We start from the raw sequence: 20,139 nt of genomic DNA, 5'->3' as shown, positions 1-20,139 counted from the left end.
CCAGGGGTATCGTCGGACGGGGCCACAGTGTCTCCCGACCCCTCCTGTGTCAGCCTCCAGTATTTATGCTGCAATACTTTGTGTTGGGGGGCTAGGGTCAGTCTGTTATATCTCCTGTCTTATCCGGTGTCCTGTGTGAATTTAAGTATGCTCCCTCTAATTCTCTCTCTCTTTTTCTATCTTTCTCTCCTTCTCTCTCTCTTTCTCTCTGAGGACCAAAGCCCAAGGACCATGCATCAAGACTACCTGGCCTGATGACTCCTTGTTGTCCCCAGTCCACCTGATCGTGCTGCTGCTCCAGTTTCAACTGTTCTGCCTGCGGCTATGGAACCCTGACCTGTTCACCAGACGTGCTACTTTGTCCCGGACCTGCTGTTTTGGACTCTCTCTCTCTCTACCGAACCTGCTGTCTCTAACTCTGAATGATCGGCTATGAAAAGCTAACTGACATTTACCCCTGAGGTGCTGACCTTTTGCACCCTCTACAACCACTGTGATTAATTATTAGGTGACTCTGCTGGTCATCTATGAACATTTGAACATGTTGGCCAAGTACTGTTATAATTTCCAACCGACACAGCCAGAAAAGGACTGGCCACCCCTTAGAGCCTGGTTCCTCTCTAGGTTTCTTCCTAGGTTCCGACCTTTCTAGGGACCTTTTCCTAGCCACCGTGCTTCTACATCTACATCTGCATTGCATCTGCATTGCTTGCTGTTCGGGGTTTTAGGCTGGGTTTCTGTACAGCACTTTGTGACTGATGTAAAAAGGGCTTTATAAATACATTTGATTGATTGATAATTCCAAGTGCTCCCATAATTTTGTCTTTATCTTCCATGAATTTGATTTACAGAAGTTCCTAACAAATGACTAGTCATGCATATACATTGTCAAACATCTATCATGTACACTGAGTACACCAAACATTAGGAACACCTCCCCAATATTGAGTTGGGATATTAAGAGTAACCTGGCAAAAGAATATAAAGAAAAATCATTTAATTATATAATCTACATTCTTGTGGAAAAAAAGGTGCTATCTGGAACCTAAAAAGGGTTCTCCGGATGTCCCCATAGGATAACCCTTTTTGGTTCCAGGTAGAACCCTTTTAGGTTCCATATAGACCCTTTCCGCAGAGGGTTCTACATGACACCCAAAAGGTTTCTACCTGGATCTAAAAAGGCTTCTCCTATGGGGACAGCCGGAGAACCCTTTTGGAACCCTTTTGGAACCCTTTTTTTTCTAAGAGTGTAGGCTACCATATGAGGACATAAACATTTGTTTTACTTTAGCGTTATATATGTCTGTAAATTCCTAACTATGTCCATGACACCACTTACTTCTGCGTACTGCTGTGTACTGTAGCACCACCACCTCGTCGTGTAGGTCGTCTGGTCATATCTGTCACACTGTGTTCACGCCATGTTTAAAAACATTCTTTGCATTCTCAACAAGTCCGTAAAGTTTATAGCACTTGAACATCTCATAACATCTACATCATGGTGTTGATGAATGGGTTGTTACAGCTGCACGGGACAGTTGTGGACATGCATCCCTGTAGGCCAATGTCAGTAGTGAAGAGGAGTAACGTTACTGGTAGAGGACATACCGTTATTTTACTAGGCTGCACAGTGCTCACCTTTGCGCAATCAAAGCTGCTGTGCTAATGGCAGCCCAATACTGCTAATGGCAGCCCAAGCTGCTGTGCCTTTACACAGGCAGCCCAATACTGATTTGTGTTTCACTGATTGTCTTTTGACCAATCAGATTAGTTCTGAAAAAGATCTGATGTGAAAAGATCTGATGTGATTTGTAAATGACCAATTAGTGGAAAATGATCCGAATTTGTCTGCCTGTGTAAACGCAGCCCTAATCACCCATAGTTTTGCACTCAAGTGAGCAAGCTTAGTCATGTCTGTTAATAAATGTGAAGCAGATGCTGAGGTGGAGGATTGGACAGTGAGGAGACAGACAGGATGTTCTGGTGCTCACCACTCAGAGGCTTTTATTTACAATATTAACAGGTGCAGGACAAACTGGCCAATATACGTTGTACAGAAAATAACAAACAGGACGTTGACAAAGACTTGAATTTTTTTATTTTATCAAAGATATTCTCAGTAAAAACTATTCAGGCAACAACTATTTGCCCATAACAAAACTCAGGTATGGCTCTACTCTAGCCAACCTGCTACCTGCCCAGCCTGTACTCTATCCAGGAACTCCTTTCCGCTAGGAATGTTCCAACATGATAGCCCACAATACCTTTCTATCACAAATGCATAATTTCACATGGACATACCAACATTTCATAAACAACGGTTTTCCATCATTTCACATGGACACATTGGGGGTTCTACTAAGCTAACAAATGGAATTGTTTTAAGATGGTCATACCAAGGATCGTTTGGATATTTGATTTTGAATTTTAGGTCCCTTGTAGCTATAAAAAACAAACATTATTTGATAAAAATATTGAATTTAAGCTTTACTACTTGTTGGCGATACATTGCAGTGACAATTAATAAAGTCTTTCTCAAAACACTAATTTGTTTCAGTGTCATTGTCTAGAAGTCACAGACAATAAGGCAATGGCAAATACTCAGCACCTTCATACTTCACACTAAATTCAGTCGCCTCATACTTGGATCTTGTCATAGAAAATCCTACTTCAGTGAACCTATGGGCCCTGGCACTTCTAGTGGAAAACCTGGAACTGTAGGCTACATGAGGGTCAAACCCTGCATCTTGGGGGAAGAGGGAAGGGGACAGTACAGTTGCAGTGGGGTGGAATGTTTTCTTAGTTGTGGATGGAGTGTCCCATATAGCAGAGCTGGGTCTGCAGCTGCTGTCCAGGCAAGAGCCATGCACCCTGCCGGGACGCTGTCTGCCACAGTTACAGTATATTACATGGGAATGTTACATTGCACTGTACTGTGTCGTTGAATGACCAGACTAGCCCACTTGTCCATGCTGTCCCCATTCTGTCAGGTATAAAGTTACTGTAATGGCTTACATTCATGGGAATTGGCCTATATGGATCGGGGGAAATTAAAATGTTTCTTACAGAAGAAATATGGAAAGCGTATGCATAACCATAGTAGCAATTCAAAATGAACAGTTTGGAGATTGAGAAAATAATTAGACTAAAGGACAAAACAGTCAATCTGACACAAGACTGAATCCAAACACTACAGTGTTGATTTTATGTGCATTTGACATTTACTGTACTTTTCCCCGCATTTGTTGATAAGGAAATCTGAAATACTCTGGACACATTCAGTAACATAAGAATATTCATGGGACATTTGGGGTAGGTACAACATAAGACAAAAAAAAGACCCCAAAAAAGTGTTTGAGTGAGAGGACTAACTGGTTTCTTTCCCCAGGTGGCCACAAACCTCTCCAAAGTAATCAATGCACTTTTATGACTCAAAGAGTCTTTACCTCTAAGGTGCTTTTTTTCAGCTCTCCTAGCTGCTGTTGAGGAACTAGAGCAAGCAGAGTTGTTGAACACAGCCCTGTATTCCCAGCATCACACAATTACTGTTGTTTACACATTTCCAAAAAAGGTCCATTATGAATCAAAATCTGGTCAAGTGGGCATCATTTGAAAGCGTACACTACTGCCAACATGACTAGCTAAGTTATAAAATGCCTTTTTTGTTGTTCAGTGCTCCAACTCCTTTTTATCTTGAATGAGTCCTCTAGGAAGTTTTTCTTGGTAAGCCATTCTTACGATCTTACAGTGTTAGGCTTTCACAAGGAAATTCAGAGAAGCAGATTGTAATTTGTGTGTATAGAATAGTCACGAGTGCATTCGGATGCTTGTTCCACGCCAAATTTCTTCACAATATGACAAACATGCTCATATATATATTTTAAATTATTATACACAATTATCAACAACTTACATCTCTACATAAAACATGTCTAACAAAAACAAAACACAGGGATAAACAAGAAAAAACTAAATACATTAAAATTAAAAAATATATATATATTAAAGTGCAATTGTATTCACTGAAAGAAATTGCATTATAATGATTCAGTAAGATGTTATTCTGTTATTCACTATGGATAATGTCTTAACAAGATGATTAAATTCAATCAAAATTATGTCATTTTTGTTTGTGTATAAAGTATTTGGCAACAATATTTTTTTTTAAATCACTATAATTTCAATGGTCTTGTTATCATTGCAATAGTAACATATTATATCCTTCTTGTTAAAAACATGAGTAGTGTTCAAAACGGTAAATACACGGTAAATACGTGGCAAATACGTGGCAAATACGCGGTACATACGTGGTAAATACGCGGTAAATATGCGGTAAATACGCGGTAAATATGCGGTAAATACGCAGTAAATACATATTCATCAAGGTTTCCCCAAAAATCAGAAAACACAGATATCATCAATAGATGTAGAAATGAGCGCATGCTGTTCAGAACAACCCAGGGTTTGACGCCATGTCATCTTGTAACTGTACATCAAGCTTAGTGATCATAAACGTTGACACTGTGTGCTTCCAACTTTGTGGCAACAGTTTGGGGAAATCCCTTTCCTGTTTCAGCATGACAATGCCCCCTTTCGCAAACAGAGATCCATACAGAAATGGTTTGTCGAGATCGGTGTGAAAGAACTTGACTGGCCTGCACAGCCCTGACCTCAATCCCATCAACCACCTTTGGAACGTCGACTGTGAGCCAGGCCTTATTGCCCAACATCAATGGCCGACCGCACTAATGCTCTTGTGGCTGAAAGGAAGCAAGTCCCTGCAGCAATGTTCCAACATCTAGTGGAAATCCTTCCTAGAATAGTGGAGGCTGTTATAGCAGCAAAAGGGGGCACCAACTCCATATTAATGCCCATGATTTTGGAATGAGATGTTCGAACGAGCAGGTGTCCACATACTTTTGGTCATGTAGTGTATGTTTAGAAGGTCCAATATACCAGATTCTGAACAGGGAGAAGTTCTAGTGGCCACCTTCTTGCCCTGATCACCTCTGATAAGCCCCCCTCCACATCCTCAGAATAGCACCCAGAAAGAGGGTCCACCATAACCCCTTTCTCTTTGCTTTCACCCTTTGACGCAAGCATCCGAATCATCCGGCCCTCCTGTAAAAATAAACAGCGTATAAATAGGGGATACCAAGAAGGATCCGAATACATTTGGATCCGGTTCAGTTCAGGGAGAGGATGGGAGGAGGGTAGTATTCTGCCTCCTTTAGCTGGTTGGCGCGAGGCCCCAATGACTGTGGTCAGGTTTGAAGGGTATGAGCCTGCATTCCAGTGCCTCTCCTGCCGTCACGAACTCACCACAAGGCCCAATGCAGCATTTCAGCTCTTAATGGTGGATTAAGATGTAAAAACCACCCGATTGGTCCACTGGCTGTAGGGACTGGTGTTATCACCTGGCGTTGTCACTAGGCAGAACAGGACAGAAGCCCTGGAGACAAGCTTCATATAGCACCTGGAACAGGCCCAAAAACTAGGCACTAGATGGGTGGTACTATAACTACATTACATAAGACTTTAAAAAGTTTGTATGATCACGATAATCATAAGTAAGCGTTAATGCACAAGACTGTGCATTGTCAGGGAATAACTACACCTCCAGTGGTGTGAGAAGGCACACGGGCCGAAGGAGTTCACCCTGAAGGAGTTGTAGCTACAATGTCATGGTCCATCCATGTTCCACGGCTATATTCAAGGTGATGATGAGCTAGCTATTGAACACCAGTCCAGCTAAAAGAGCCCTGCTAGAGACTTGAGGGAGTGCTGCACTGCAGTCCCAGGAATGTGTGGCACAGTGTCAGGGAATTCCTGTCTTTTAACGCTGTCACTTTGAAGCGAACGCATTTGCACCTGTAGCTTGTGTTTACACTTACCAAAACCTGACCGGCTGGACCGGAGGTGGGATGTGTTTACACTTACCAAAACCTGACCGGCTGGACCGGAGGTGGGATGTGTTTACACTTACCAAAACCTGACCGGCTGGACCGGAGGTGGGATGTGTTTACACTTACCAAAACCTGACCGGCTGGACCGGAGGTGGGATGTGTTTACACTTACCAAAACCTGACCGGCTGGACCGGAGGTGGGATGCTGGACAGTTGGCCGGTCATCAAGAAGAAATGACATGTTTGAGACTATGGGAACTTTGTTGCAATGACAGCTATTTTAAAAAGGTTTCTTGAAATGTTATTTTCTTCTTGAATAATCTGAGAGAAGGAAGTGTTGTCTCCACGCTTTTAGAAAAACCACAACTAGATGCTGCAGATGTTTTTGATCGATTTATTAAAAATGTACAAAGAGAAACAGGTGTTCTAGACAGAGCATTATTTATTGAAACGTCTTCTAGACAACTTAGCTTTTTACATTTTATTTGTGTCAAGATTTCAGACTTAAAAAAGGAGGTATATTGTGACACTACATTGGGATGTTTGTGAATGAGTGTGTAGAAAGAGGATAAACTATCCTTTAAAGGAAATAGTTTGCAGTTGTTGCCCATGTCCCACCTCTCCCAGCTGTTTCTCCCTAAAGACATACTTCCTATTACACCTCTCCCAGCTGTTTCTCCCTAAAGACATACTTCCTATTACACCTCTCCCAGCTGTTTCTCCCTAAAGACATACTTCCTATTACACCTCTCCCAGCTGTTTCTCCCTAAAGACATACTTCCTATTACACCTCTCCCAGCTGTTTCTCCCTAAAGACATACTTCCTATTACACCTCTCCCAGCTGTTTCTCCCTAAATACATACTTCCTATTACACCTCTCCCAGCTGTTTCTCCCTAAAGACATACTTCCTATTACACCTCTCCCAGCTGTTTCTTTCTGTCATAGCGAAGCTATATCACAGTATCACTTTAATTTCCCCTGGATCATGAACCAACACTGCTATCTTCTTAGCTAAATTGTTTATAGACAGAGAAAACAAACTTAATCAACTAGCCTATATAATATGAATTGAAAGAAATACTTTGTTTTCAGGCGTCTCCGATGACTTGACCTTTGACGTCACGTTTTATCTTCAGCCTAAAAAACACAAAGAAAAACAACGTGGAAGTCAGCATGAAGTCAGTGGGTCACTCACGATTCAAATGATTCATTTTGTTGTGCAGAACAGTTATTCATCTGTAAAGCACTTAGCTTCAACCTTTGCTAATCCTGCTTTGTAATCGATGGAGCGTCACGATGGGGGAGATCAAACTGGGCCACCTTTCAGGGCTTTTTTAACTTTCTCCTCAGTTTCCTCCATCTATGTTTCTACCTGGCAGTTTCCTCCATCTATATTTCTACCTGGCTGGATTTTCCTGGAAAGTTGTTTCCTTAGTCATCCTGTGACACCACTATCCTTGCTCTCGTCAACTGTAACCCCCTGCCATACCTTCTGCTTTGAACATGTTTACGTGGCCTCTGACCTTTGACACCTGTGCTGAAACATCTGTTTGCGGGACAGGATACCGGACATGGGAAAAAAAAAAAAAAACTATTGAATTGATTTATGATGACCCTTTTATGGATTCCTCGAACCGGTGTATGCCCCCTAGGTGTGAAGACCGTGGAGTTGAGGTGGTTCAACTCCTTAAAAAGCCATTGATGACTTCGACTAGATTAACTTTTAGAGATTGACAAAAAGCTGTGTGTACAGATTTCATACATAAAACTCCTACATACCCAAATAAGAATTGAAGGCAGCTAACAGATGCTTATTGGATATCTATGGAGTGGAGTACATCACCAAATCAATGGAAACCGACCATGCTGTAGGAGTGTCTCATCCTCACAGCTCTTATATCCTGCCATTGCACTTTCAAATGTGACCCCCGGTAATCTCAAATGCATGCAATAAAAAGGAGACCAGGTAACAGAGAACAGCTTTATGTGATTACTAAGAGGCTGATTGCATATTGCAGAGCTTATGTGATTACTAAGGGTCTGATTGCATATTGCAGGACAGGTGAGCTCTCGCACAGCTCTGTAAAGTGGCTGGGCTAAACTGAGCTAAAGTTGAGCCATATAGGAACAGATAGGCATCTGTGTGGAGAGAACCCCCAGTTAGGCAGTTACTATAGTGAAGGAGAAACCTAGTCACTGAAAGGCTTGACATTCCACTGGGGATTTAGTGACTCTGGGGAAAATGCTACTAAGGCTAACCTGAGTCCAGCTAGAGACTACCACCTCCTCAATCTGGTCTCTGAACAAGAGCTCAAATGCTGGGTTACAAAAGTAGTGATTACAATTGATTAGATTGCTCACATTGTAGTAAGGCCTAGGAGTCAAGTGTTTGAACTGTAGCGGAGGTAAGTTTCCACCTATCATTTTGTTAACAGATAGTAATAGACCAAAACCTCAGCCGGTTTTCAGTCTCATTACCTACAACCTGCATAAACCTGTTTACTACCTTCACCTTTACCCCCCTCTAAAAACAGGTGGAAACTAAGTGAAATTCGAAATCCTTTGTCCTAAACTGACTATATACCTGTTTTATTATTGCTTTATGACATCACAGAGGGAAAGTTTCAAACATGACAATTTATCACCGCTCTTTCCATCTCCTCTGGGCTTTTACAGCGTGCAGTAAAGCAGGCCTTTTGGAAACGTCCACTGGTCATCACAACGGTCTCCTCTAAACTACCTGTTCCATGCAGTCAATATTCCTACACTGCATGGTAGAATACAATAGAACTGTAATTGTCCATTTGGTCAGAAGACGTTTCCATAAAGACGTTTTTGGAAACACTTTGAATGAAAGGGCAATGCATGTGTCTAAGCTAATTACCTACCTATTAGTATGGGCATGTAAAAACAGCAAAATAACCGATGAGAGAAAATAACTAGGGACGCAAAACCTGTTTGATCTGACAGATTAACAACTGAAAGGTTAAGTGCTGAAAAGTTTAATAGCTAATCGTAATATCTTTTAGGTCAAAGCAATGCAGCGATTTACTACATATTTAGTATGCAGTTGTTAATATCAATGGGAAAGCTTGCTGAGGAAGAACACGACCGCAAGTTCATTTAAAGGTACAGTGTTTCATCTAATAGGTTTATGTGCAATATAAACATAGTGCATTACATTAACAACAAAAGCCAAATTCATCAGTCATGAATATGCACAGCCCTGCGTCAACTTGCATTACTATTTCTCAACTAGTAACATTTCACTATCAAACATCTCCATTTTAAAACCATAAACACACATCAAAATGTAGCAATAGTGGCAGAAGTGTAACATACCTAATGCGTTATTTTAAAGTAAAACTGTTCTTACACCTGGAGAGTGGGGAGAAAAGTCCCCCAACTGAGATGACAAACACACTGAAAGACACAGGCATATTAAGCCGTGGTGTGACTCGTCAGTTTGGGCCGGAGGAAGGAATGTTGGAGGTTGGAGCTGATGCTTGAGGCGATACCAGCAGGAGAATGTCCATCTTTCACCAAGTCTCTGATCACAGTAGGCCCAGAGGCCCGGAGAGTAGGTTCGACCCAGGAGGAGTGGACAGGAATGCTAAAACAACCAATTTTGTTGGATGGGGACACCGGCTGAAAATACAACAAGCAGGGGATGTGACAGGTCAATCCCTTACATACTATTGAAGTCACAGACAGTATAACATTATAGGGATGGACATTAAGCTGTTATGGCTGCTGCTCCTTCCAAACAGTGTGCCTCCAGGACACAATCTGACCACATGGGGACTGTCAATGAGATCAGAAAGATGACTGGTTTGGTACTATGACGTCAGTCCATCCAGAGATAGTAAGATAGTTTGAAATACCATGCTCTCTCTTGACTGATGTAGAGATTTGGTTATGGCTCATGAGAATAGAAATACCTTATCAGGAACTAAGACTAAATCCATCCACAGTACTTATTGCTTTGTACATAGAAAGGTGACAGTATTTGTGAATGAGTGTGGAGAAGGCATCACCAGGGCCCAGTTATCTAGATTTCACCTATCGGATAGGATGAAATGCATAGAAATAGAATGAATAGAACATAGTAATTATTGACTTGAATTGGGACACCCGTTCTATTCATTTAAATGGTATCCGATTGCCAAAATCCGGCTAGATAACTTTTGAAAAACTGAGCCTAGGGACTCTAGATGAGCTGAAAGGATCGGCCACTTCCCTAATCCGGCATTTGGCAGGCAGACTCAATTCCCAGGAGATTATCTGGATAATCCTGCCCCAGGGGAATTCTGTTCAGTAAACATTAGTTCTGCTGACTACTAGAGACGTTCGACTAACTGCACCTCCCAACAAATGATTTTCTGAACTCTTAGTAGGTACTCAAAGCTGACTGTTTGTAAAACAACTGGAAGTGACAGATGGTGTTGGTCAGAGGAACTGTAAGGGTTTTGTTCAATGGCTGGATTATTGTCCTTCATTGTTAGTCTAGGATACCAGATTTCTACTACAGAGTATAGATACGTATAGTATAGATCTTAATTTGATCACCCTATTGCAGGAGAACTTTCCTGCAATGCAGGACATTTAAAACTCGTGGACTATTTGGGGTTCAAAAAGGTTTAGTAATTCCACGATGAAATTTCAGACTTGATTTTCCCTTACGAAATATGTATTTACCCCTACAAAAATGTAGATAAATTATAATCCACTTTTCCTGTTGCAAACTGTCTCAAATTAAGATCCTACATCTGCAACAGACTGCCCTTTGGCCTGGTCTCCTTTGTAAAGCTCAATGGAACATCCGGATGCAATAATAGAATAGAGTAGTAGCCTCTATCTCTAGGAATAGTGTCTGGGCAAAGTGGGCATCACATCATAGCATGCTACCAGATCACACACACAATGTCAAGGGCTGCTGCTAGCCGCAATGAAGATAGGTGCTATTCGGAAAACCCTGTGTCGAACAACGGGCCCCTATTTAGAGAGCTGGGTGATCCCTGATAAGCTAAGCTACCAAGGTGTAAATACCATTTCCATATAGCATATCAAACTTATAGCCATATTATTTTATTGCCATTGCCTTTCTATCGTCTGCTTTCCTTTGTTGACAGACCGGTATTATTATTATTATTATTATTATTATAATAAAGCGAAGTCAATAATGGTGTGTGTCTTACAGCACTTGGCAACCAGCCGTCTGCTAGCATGGTGGGAATACAAGAGAGAAGGGAAAATGTGACCGCTACGGTGGAACTCTTGGGAAGAGTCTAAAATAAACACTCAAAAAAGGTCAGAGTTCACCGTCCTCTGACATCCATCAAAGATGGGTAAGGTAGAGGGTATGGTGAACAGTGAAATTGTAAAAGTGAGCTCTTAAAAATTATCTTCCTTTACCTGGCTTGTGTGTGTGTGTGTGTGGGGCATCTTTTTATTTTATAGGTGCAATATGCAGAAATCGCTCTGCCATTTCCTGGTTGCTAAAATTCTAATAGTTAGTCTAATTTTAGTTTATGTGACCAAACAAGCAATGTATAGTGTAGAGAATCATTATACCATCTAAACCGCTGTGAAATATCTTATGAAAATACAAAAAAATATGTTCTGTTTGAAGCCGGTGTTTGAAACAGAAAGTAAAATTCACAACAACGAAAGGTAAGAACGGGAAGCATAGAAATAATGCACCTAGAACATATCTACCACTTCTTAGAGTTGAGAATGACACATTTCTATGTGAATTTTGTTGTGTCCCCCAAACAGTTACATATTGCAGCTTTAAGTGTGTGCAGGTCTAGATGTTCCTTGAGGACAATTCCCTCTAGCTCAACCTCTGCATGGACATGTCTCAGTGACCACTAAAGAATGTGGGTGTGTCTCCCAGGACACAGGGAGTACATCACTCTCCTCCTTGTGGTCAGCGTATACCCTTTAATTAGGTTGCGCTGACCTCTGACCTTTTCATTTAGCTTCCACCGCAAAGGGTCACTGAAGGTCAAGGAACCCAAGCAGGAAGTTGGACCGACCTCACCTAGCGGTTTTGTGATGTGGAGACAAGTTCAAGAAGTGAACACGTTAGGTGTGTGTAGTATTATACAAACTAGATCTGACTGACCTCTGGACCAGATAGCAGTGGTAAATGCACTGCCGATATGACTAATGGGTTGGGGCATGGTTTCAGGTCACATAAAGGAGGGATACTTCCTTTCATAAAGAGAGGCATAGTATAGTGTGTAAAAATATCACGGACCAGGGCTAGCAATAGATACTCAAATCAATGGTCTCAATTATAATCCCTTGTATTCTACAGAAAGCTAATGAACAAGGCTAATCAGTTTACTACGCAACAAGAGTTTGATAGCAATGGAAGGCTATATTTTAGGAGACTATATGAGTATGTTTAAACAGCTAAACTATAACTCAAACACAGAGTGAGAGAGAGAAAGAGAGAAAGAGAGAAAGAGAGCGAGAAAGAGACAGCTTCTTCTACAAAGGCAAGCCATGACCACATAATGGGGCTTGCTTTCAAACCAACCTGCCTCTAAATTGTTTGGAAAGCCATGTCCTCTAGCACAGGCTACACATGAAGGTTGACATGGTGTTAACATTGGTGGAGATCCATAATAGTCAATGAGCCTAACGGTATCTAAACTAGCTAAGGGGTTATCTGAATTTTGTCTTTGATTGACTTGTATACTTAGGGTTGTTATAGCAAACAACTGCCGCTAAATCAACTGGCTGAACTAGCAAATGTCTTTTTCACTCAGTTATTGGATTTTTCACAAGATGAATTTGACACCCAGGTTGCTCTGACCTCTGCCACAGAAAGTGATAGTGTTTCAATAGCGAGCAGCTAGCTAGCTACATTAGCTACATTCCACCCACACCAGCAGCTGTGTACGGTACTGTGAGGCAGGGCTGCATCCTAACGTTTAAATATAGTAATGGTTAAATACACGAATGGTTTCACTGAGTGTTGGTAAAACATTTGAAATAAATTTAAAAAACAGGAAAAGGGCGAAGGGCTACAACCAGGTCATGACAGATGCAAAGCTAACAGGAAGCCTTGGGTGAGCCAAATGTTTATAGTACATTAATTAGCACCTGTAAGTGGCCCTCTTGTAAATTTACCCTCTTGCATTCTAAACACATTTAGATCGTCCGAAACATGCCTGACCGCTAAAGCCTAAGGAAAAGACAGCTGGGTTGCAGTTGTAGGAAGTGTTTCTGTCTACCAAAAAAAGTGAATATACTCCCACGTGGAATAGTTATTTATTTATTTAACCTTTATTAAACTAGGCAAGTCAGTAAAGAACAAATTATAATTTACAATGACGGCCTACCAAAAGGCACAAGTCCTCCTGCAGGGACAAGGGCTGGGATTAAAAATAAAAATTGGACAAAAACACACATCACGACAAGAGAGAAAACACAGCACTACATAAAGAGAGACCTAGGACAACACAGCACAGTAGCAACACATGAAAGCAGCACAAAACATGGTACAAACATTATTGGCACAGACAACAGCACAAAGGCTAAGAAGGTAGAGACAACAATACATCACACAAAGCAGCCACAACTGTCAGTAAGAGTGTCAAAGATTGAATAAACAGTGCATTCGGAAAGCATTCAGACCCCTTAACTTGTTCCACATTTGTTACTTTACAGCCTTATTCTAAAATGGATTACATTTTATCCCATCAATCTACACACAATACCCCATAATGACAAAGAAAACAGGTTTTAGAAATGTATTAGGAAAATAATTTACTTACATAAGTATTCAGACCCTTCTCTATGAGACTCAACTTTGCTCAGATGCATCCTGTTTCATTTGATCATCCTTGAAATGTTTCTACAACTTCATTTGAGTCTACCTATAGTAAACTCAATTGATTGGACATGATTTGGAAAGGCACACACCTGTCTATATGAGGTCCCATAGTTGACAGTGCACTTCAGAGCAAAAACCAAGCCATGATGTAGAAGGAATTGTCCGTAGAGCTCTGAGACAGGATTGTGTCGAGGCAGAGATCTGGGGAATGATACCACCAAGACTCTTCCTAGAGCTGGCCGTCTGGCCAAACTGAGCAATCGGGGGAGAAGGGCCTTGGTTAGGGAGGTGACCAAGAACCTTATGGTAACTCTGAACTCCAGAGTTCCTCTATGGAGATGGGAGAAACTTCCAAAAGGGCAACCATCTCTGCAGCACTTCACCAATCAGGCCTTTAATTAAGGTAAAATGTCCAGAAGGAAGCCACTACTCAGTAAGGCACATGACAGCCCATTTGGAGTTTGGACTCTCAGACCACGAGAAACAAGATTCTCTGGTCTGATGAAACCAAGATTGAACTCTTTGGCCTGAATGCCTAGAAGAAACTTGGCACCATCCCTACGATGAAGCATGGTGGTAGCAGCATCATGCTGTAGAAATGTTTATCAGCAGCATGACTGTGAGACTAGTCAGGATCGAGGGAAATATGAACGAAGCAAATAACAGAGATCCTTGATGAAAACCTGCACCAGAGCGCTCCGGACCTCAGACTGGGGCGAAGGTTCACCGTCCAGCAGGAATGGCTTCAGGACATGTCTCTGAATGTCGTTGAGTGGCCCAGCCAAAGCCCAAACTTCAAACTGATCAAAAATCTCTGGAGAGACCTGAAAATAGCTGTTCAGCGACGCTCCCCATCCAACCTGAAAGAGCTTGAGAGGATCTGCAGAGAAGAAAGGGAGAAACTTCCCAAATACAGATGTGCGACGCTTGTTGCTTCATACCTAAGAAGACATGAGGCTGTCATCGCTGCCAAAGGTGCTTCAACAAAGTACAGAGTAAAGGGTCTGCATAATTATGTAAAATGTGAGATTTCAGGTATTTGAATTTTTTGCAAACATTTCTAAAAACCTGTTTTTGCTTTGTCATTATGGGGTATTGTGTGTAGATTGATAAGGGGAAAAATCAATTTAATCCATTTTAGAATAAGGCTGTAACGTAACAAAATGTGGAAAAAGTCAAGGGGTCTGTATAATTTCCGAATGTACTGTACATGTACAGTACTAGTCAAAAGTTGACACCTACACCAACTTTATTTTTACTATTTTCTACATTGTAGAATAATAGTGAAGACATCAAAACTATGAAATAACACATATGGAATCGTGTAGTAACCAGAAAAGTGTTAAAAATATATAATTATTGGCATTCTCTCAACCAGCTTCACCTAGAATGCTTTTCCAACAGTCTAGAAGGAGTTCCCACATATGCTTGCCTAGTTGTTGGCTGCTTTTCCTTCACTCTGCGGTCCAACTCATCCCAAACCATCTCAATTGGGGGTGAGATCGGGTGATTGTGGAGGCCAAGTTATCTGCTACGGCACTCCATCACTCTCCTTCTTGTTCAAATAGCCCTTACACAGCCTGGAAGTGTGTTGGGTTATTGTCCTGTTGAAAAACAAATGAAAGTCCCACTATGCACAAACCAGATGGGACGGCGTATTGCTGCAGAATGCTGTGGTAGCCTTGCTGGTTATGTGTGTCTTGAATTCTAAATAAATCAGAGACAGGGTCACCTGCAAAGCAACCCCCACACCATCGAACCTCCTCCTCCATGCTTCACGGTGGGAACCAGACATGCAGAGATCATCCGTTCACCTACTCTACGTCTCACAGAGAGCAGAGGTAACGCTGGGTCTTCCTTTCCTGTGGCGGTCCTTATGAGAGCCAGTTTCATCATAGCGCTTGATGGTTTTTGCGACTGCACTTGAAGAAACTTTCAAAGTTCTTGAAATGTTCCGTATTGACTGACCTTCATGTCTTAAAGTAATGGACTATAATTTCTTTGCTTATTTGAGCTGTTCTTGCCATAATATGGACTTGGTCTTTTACCAAATAGGGCTATATCAGTATACCACCCCTACCTTGTCACAACACAACTAATTGACTCAAAGGCATTAAGAAGAAATTCCACAAATTAACAAGGCACACCTGTTAATTGAAATGCATTCCAGGTGACTACCTCATGAAGCTGGTTGAGAGAATGTTAAGAGTGTGCAAAGCTGTCATCAAGGCAAAGGGTGGCTACTTTGAAGAATCTCAAATATAAATACATTTTGATTTGTTGAACACTTTCCTGGTTACTACATGATTCCATATGTGTTATTTCATAGTTTTGATGTCTTCACTATTATTCTACAATGTAGAAAATAGCAAAAATAAAGAAAAATCCTTGAATGAGTAGGTGTGTCTGGTCCTGTATATGTCAATAGATCCACTGTTACAATCCGGCCTGGATCAGCACTACAAATAGAGGCAAACAAACAAGGTGTGAGGACTTACAGAGAAATCAACCATCTGTGATGGATGCAGCACAGCAACGTCAAACAGTGGAGGCTGCTGAGGGGAGGACGGCACACAAATAATGGCTGGAATGGAGTCAATGGAATGGTATCAAACACGTGGTTTCCATGTGGTTTATACCATTCCAATGACTCCATTCCAGACATTACTTTGAGTCATCCTCCCCTCAGCAGCCTCCAGTGACTTCAACGTAGGAGGGGACCCAGGCCAGTGTGTGTGTGTGTGTGTGTGTGTGTGTGTGTGTGTGTGTGTGTGTGTGTGTGTGTGTGTGTGTGTGTGTGTGTGTGTGTGAGAGAGAGCGTTTGCGGAGCCCAGCCAGCATAGGGCATGTCTGAAGGCCTTTAACTCATTTTCTGAGCATCAAAGGGAACCTTGACTCTGCATCTCTCAACACACTGGCTGAGTAGAAACACGGAAACAGGGAGGCAATTCAAGACCTTCTGTGTTGCGCTGGTTTAAATCAGTAGGGCACAAGGGATTAAAGAAGGGGTGTACGAAATGTTGAGGGTAATGGCTTTACAAAATGAGATGTGGGGTGTCATTTGACAGTGTTGTGTGATAAACAATGACTATGAAGATGCTCATTATGTGGTATTTCAGTCAGTAATGGAATTTAGGGATTACAAGTTGACATCAGGTCAGGAATTCATGTTAAACCAGATGCATGCATTTCATGATCAAAGAAATGTGTTTTGACAGAACATTAGCAGCAGTAACATCCAGAGGCTGTATATAACAGTATCACATTAAAAAAAGCTAGATGCCAGAGACGCCATTTTGTCATAGGGCTTTTGGGACGCTCAGACAGTTAAGTACCATCAACACTGAAACCTGACTCCATGCTCTCCACCTTCAAACTTCGGTCACAGGCAGTAGTCAACCACCAACACAAACTTGTGTGTTTTAATCTCATTCAAACACAATAAGTGTTTCATTTCATGGCTATATACTGTAATAACTAGATCAATGTCAGGGTAGAGGACTACTCGTGCTATGTGAGCCACATAATACGACCTAATACTAATCTAATATAACATTAGAAATATCAGTCTGCAGATACATGCAGCTGTTGTCATATTACACAACCTGAGCTGGTCTATTGTTGAATGATTCTCAGTGTGGAGCCCTGCACAATGTCTAACTCAGTTGGTGAGCCAGGGCAGAGAGTACACTGCTTATGTAATGGTTTGGGGAATCAAGCTTGTCTGATGAGTAGCTGCCTGAGGCTTTTAGCTTAGTGGGCTAACATTGTTGTATTGCGCAGGATACAAGAGGCAGATTTGGAATCAGCTGACACCAGGTGTTTCTGTCCAGTGTGTGTGTGTGTGTGTGTGTGTGTGTGTGTGTGTGTGTGTGTGTGCATGTAAGGGGCCTTTCCAGCCTGCCTTTCCACTAGTCCATCCCTGTGATAAAACATCAAGCCAGTCAGGTGACATGACAGAGCCCTGTCATCTCCATCACCACATCAAAACACACATGCAGGAAACGCCACCCAGCAGCACCCAGCCACTGTTATTACTGAGCGCAGGCCCCCTCCTACACTGCCATAGAGCCATTGGGACGTCCAAAATGGTGGTCTCAAACCCCAAAATAGAGGTCTGGTTTATTTTTTATTACTGGGGACAGCATTGCCACTACATAAACAAGAAAAATATTTATTTTGGAGCCGATGACAAATATATCTAAGCAAAGTTAGTAGACCTGTTCATAAGCACGAGATATAATCTGACCCTTGACCTCTGAGTCTTACACAGCCTTGCCCTGTCTTTGAACCTGTGTGTCCAATCACATCGAACGAAAACCCCTCTCGAACAATAAAATAGCCCACACTAATTACTAGCTAGGCTAGTCCACATTTTCTCCACTCTCTCTCTGGACCGAAGGTCTATTCCAGTCAAATTTATGATAACCCCCGTGAGCTGACGGCATGAAAGCAAACCCGATTAGAAAATAACACAGCCGGCCTAACCAGCTAATTATGCTGTTTCATGAGCTGTCAGGTCATGTCCATTATCTCCCCTGGATGGGGGAGACAAGAGACCTTTCAAGTGCAGGCTTTCCAGCTTGCTCATCACTACCTAAACCAGGTGGAAGGAAGAAAGGACTGGTTGTTTCTTTCTTTTCTTCTTTCCTTTTTATGTCTCCTTCAAGGTTGATTCATTCTGTTTTCTATGCATCTAAAGCACAAAATAGACAGCTTTTGTTATTGTTTATGAGCAAGGCCCAGCTTGCCTTCCAAGAAGGGCATTTTCTCCTCATGCTAAATGTGAAATCCACCGCTGAAGCAGCTGTATCATCCAGTCTTTTCCACTGTATTGAGAATATAGAGTTAATAACTACAATTCAACAGTGAGAATAATAGGCTGCACTCTTAGAAAAAAGGTGCTATCTAGAACCTAAAATGGTTCTTCGGCTGTCCCCATATAGGACAGGGGTGTCAAACTCATTCCATGGAGGGCCTAGTGTCTGCTGGTTTTTCCTTTCAATTAAGACCTAGACAACCAGGTTGACATTAATTCATCAATTAAGTACAAAGGAGGAGCGAAAATCCTCGGCCCTCCGTGGAATGAGTTTGACACGAACCCTTTGAAGAACCCTTTTGTGTTCCATGTAGAATGTTTCCACAAAGGGTTTTACATGGAACTCAAAAGGGTTCTACCTGAAAACACAATGAGTTCTACCTGGAACCAAAAAGGGTTCTCCTATGGGGACAGCCAAATAACCCATTTGGAACCCTTTTTTTTAATGAGTGTAACTACCAAGCCTATCAGTGGGCATACTTGCTTTCCATTGCCGAACTATAAATCATGCCGCTGTAGTTGCCGTGATCCAATACCACTCCCCCAGTGTGAAACTCTAAACCATATCAATAACCTGCTGCTAGAAGGTATCCCTGGTAGACTCAGCTCCCACTGTTTGTGTAAGTCAAACGAAAGTTCTGGAAGGCAATGGTATAGGAGCAATTTACGTACCAGAATCTCCAGGAACTAAAATGTTAAACGGTGTGTATATGTGATAATATACGACTGTGACATAGGTAAATAGAAACTAGCATAAAACATGTTATTTTAACAGCTGTACACGGCTACATTACACATGTAGGATTATTAACGTCGTCATATATTATCTACGGTTAGTTATTCTCCATCTACATGGTCAACTCTGGTCTCGATTCTGTTAAATACATATGTAAATATATCACATGAAATGGATCCTGGGACAATGAGGTGCATGGGGCCTTGTGTACTGTAAAATACTCCGAACCAAGGTAGTAATTTCTTCAGAGAGTGGCTCTGTCTGAACCAATTATCTAATCCTCTAATGAACTCATTATGGCAGTCTGAAGGCAATGATTGTAATTATATACACAGCCACAGCATAGCCACCTTACTTGAAGCTAGCAAGACTTTCTCTCACGTTTTCTCCTACCTTAAAGACTGAGATTGGAGACATGTCAGTCGTCTTTAAGAATGACTATGGTTACACTGCATATTTGTGTACATGCATAGTGTACACATGCATGCCTGCATTATACAAACATAAAAAGGCTCATAAAAATGTATCCATTAGTCCACTGCCTCTATTCTCCCCCTACTGACCCTCATTCCTGCTCAAACCATCCTGGAGGGGGGAGAGCGAGAGAAAGAAGAAATAAAGGAAGAGAGAGGGAGAAAAAGGGGAGACCCTGACTATTCTTCCCACCGGGATGGAGCAACGGGCTACCTTACAAATCCCCACGCTTCTTATCCAGCCTTTCCTAAATACCCAAAAAGGACAGGTTTGTCAGTGGTGCTAGGCAGTAGCCTTCTCTTCTAATTGCACTCTCCTACATGACCAAATTCATTCTGCTGTAAATGTAG

The 20,139-nt window shown here is 41.8% G+C and overlaps 1 protein-coding gene across 1 annotated transcript in view; it reads right to left on the bottom strand.

The window, feature by feature from the left end:
* Positions 1–6,286: 6,286 nt before the first annotated feature.
* The window catches only part of LOC139419315 (rho GTPase-activating protein gacJ-like), a 29,448-nt gene continuing 15,595 nt past the window's right edge, over positions 6,287–20,139 (bottom strand). The window contains exon 10 of the mRNA XM_071169259.1: positions 6,287–7,045. The gene's annotated coding sequence lies outside the window, so the exon portion shown is untranslated. The remainder of the gene's footprint in view (positions 7,046–20,139) is intronic.

The sequence above is a fragment of the Oncorhynchus clarkii genome, chromosome 10 (assembly GCF_045791955.1).
Source record: "Oncorhynchus clarkii lewisi isolate Uvic-CL-2024 chromosome 10, UVic_Ocla_1.0, whole genome shotgun sequence".
In the NCBI taxonomy this organism is placed as follows: Eukaryota; Metazoa; Chordata; class Actinopteri; order Salmoniformes; family Salmonidae; genus Oncorhynchus; species Oncorhynchus clarkii.
This window is presented reverse-complemented; position numbering and strand designations above follow the sequence as displayed.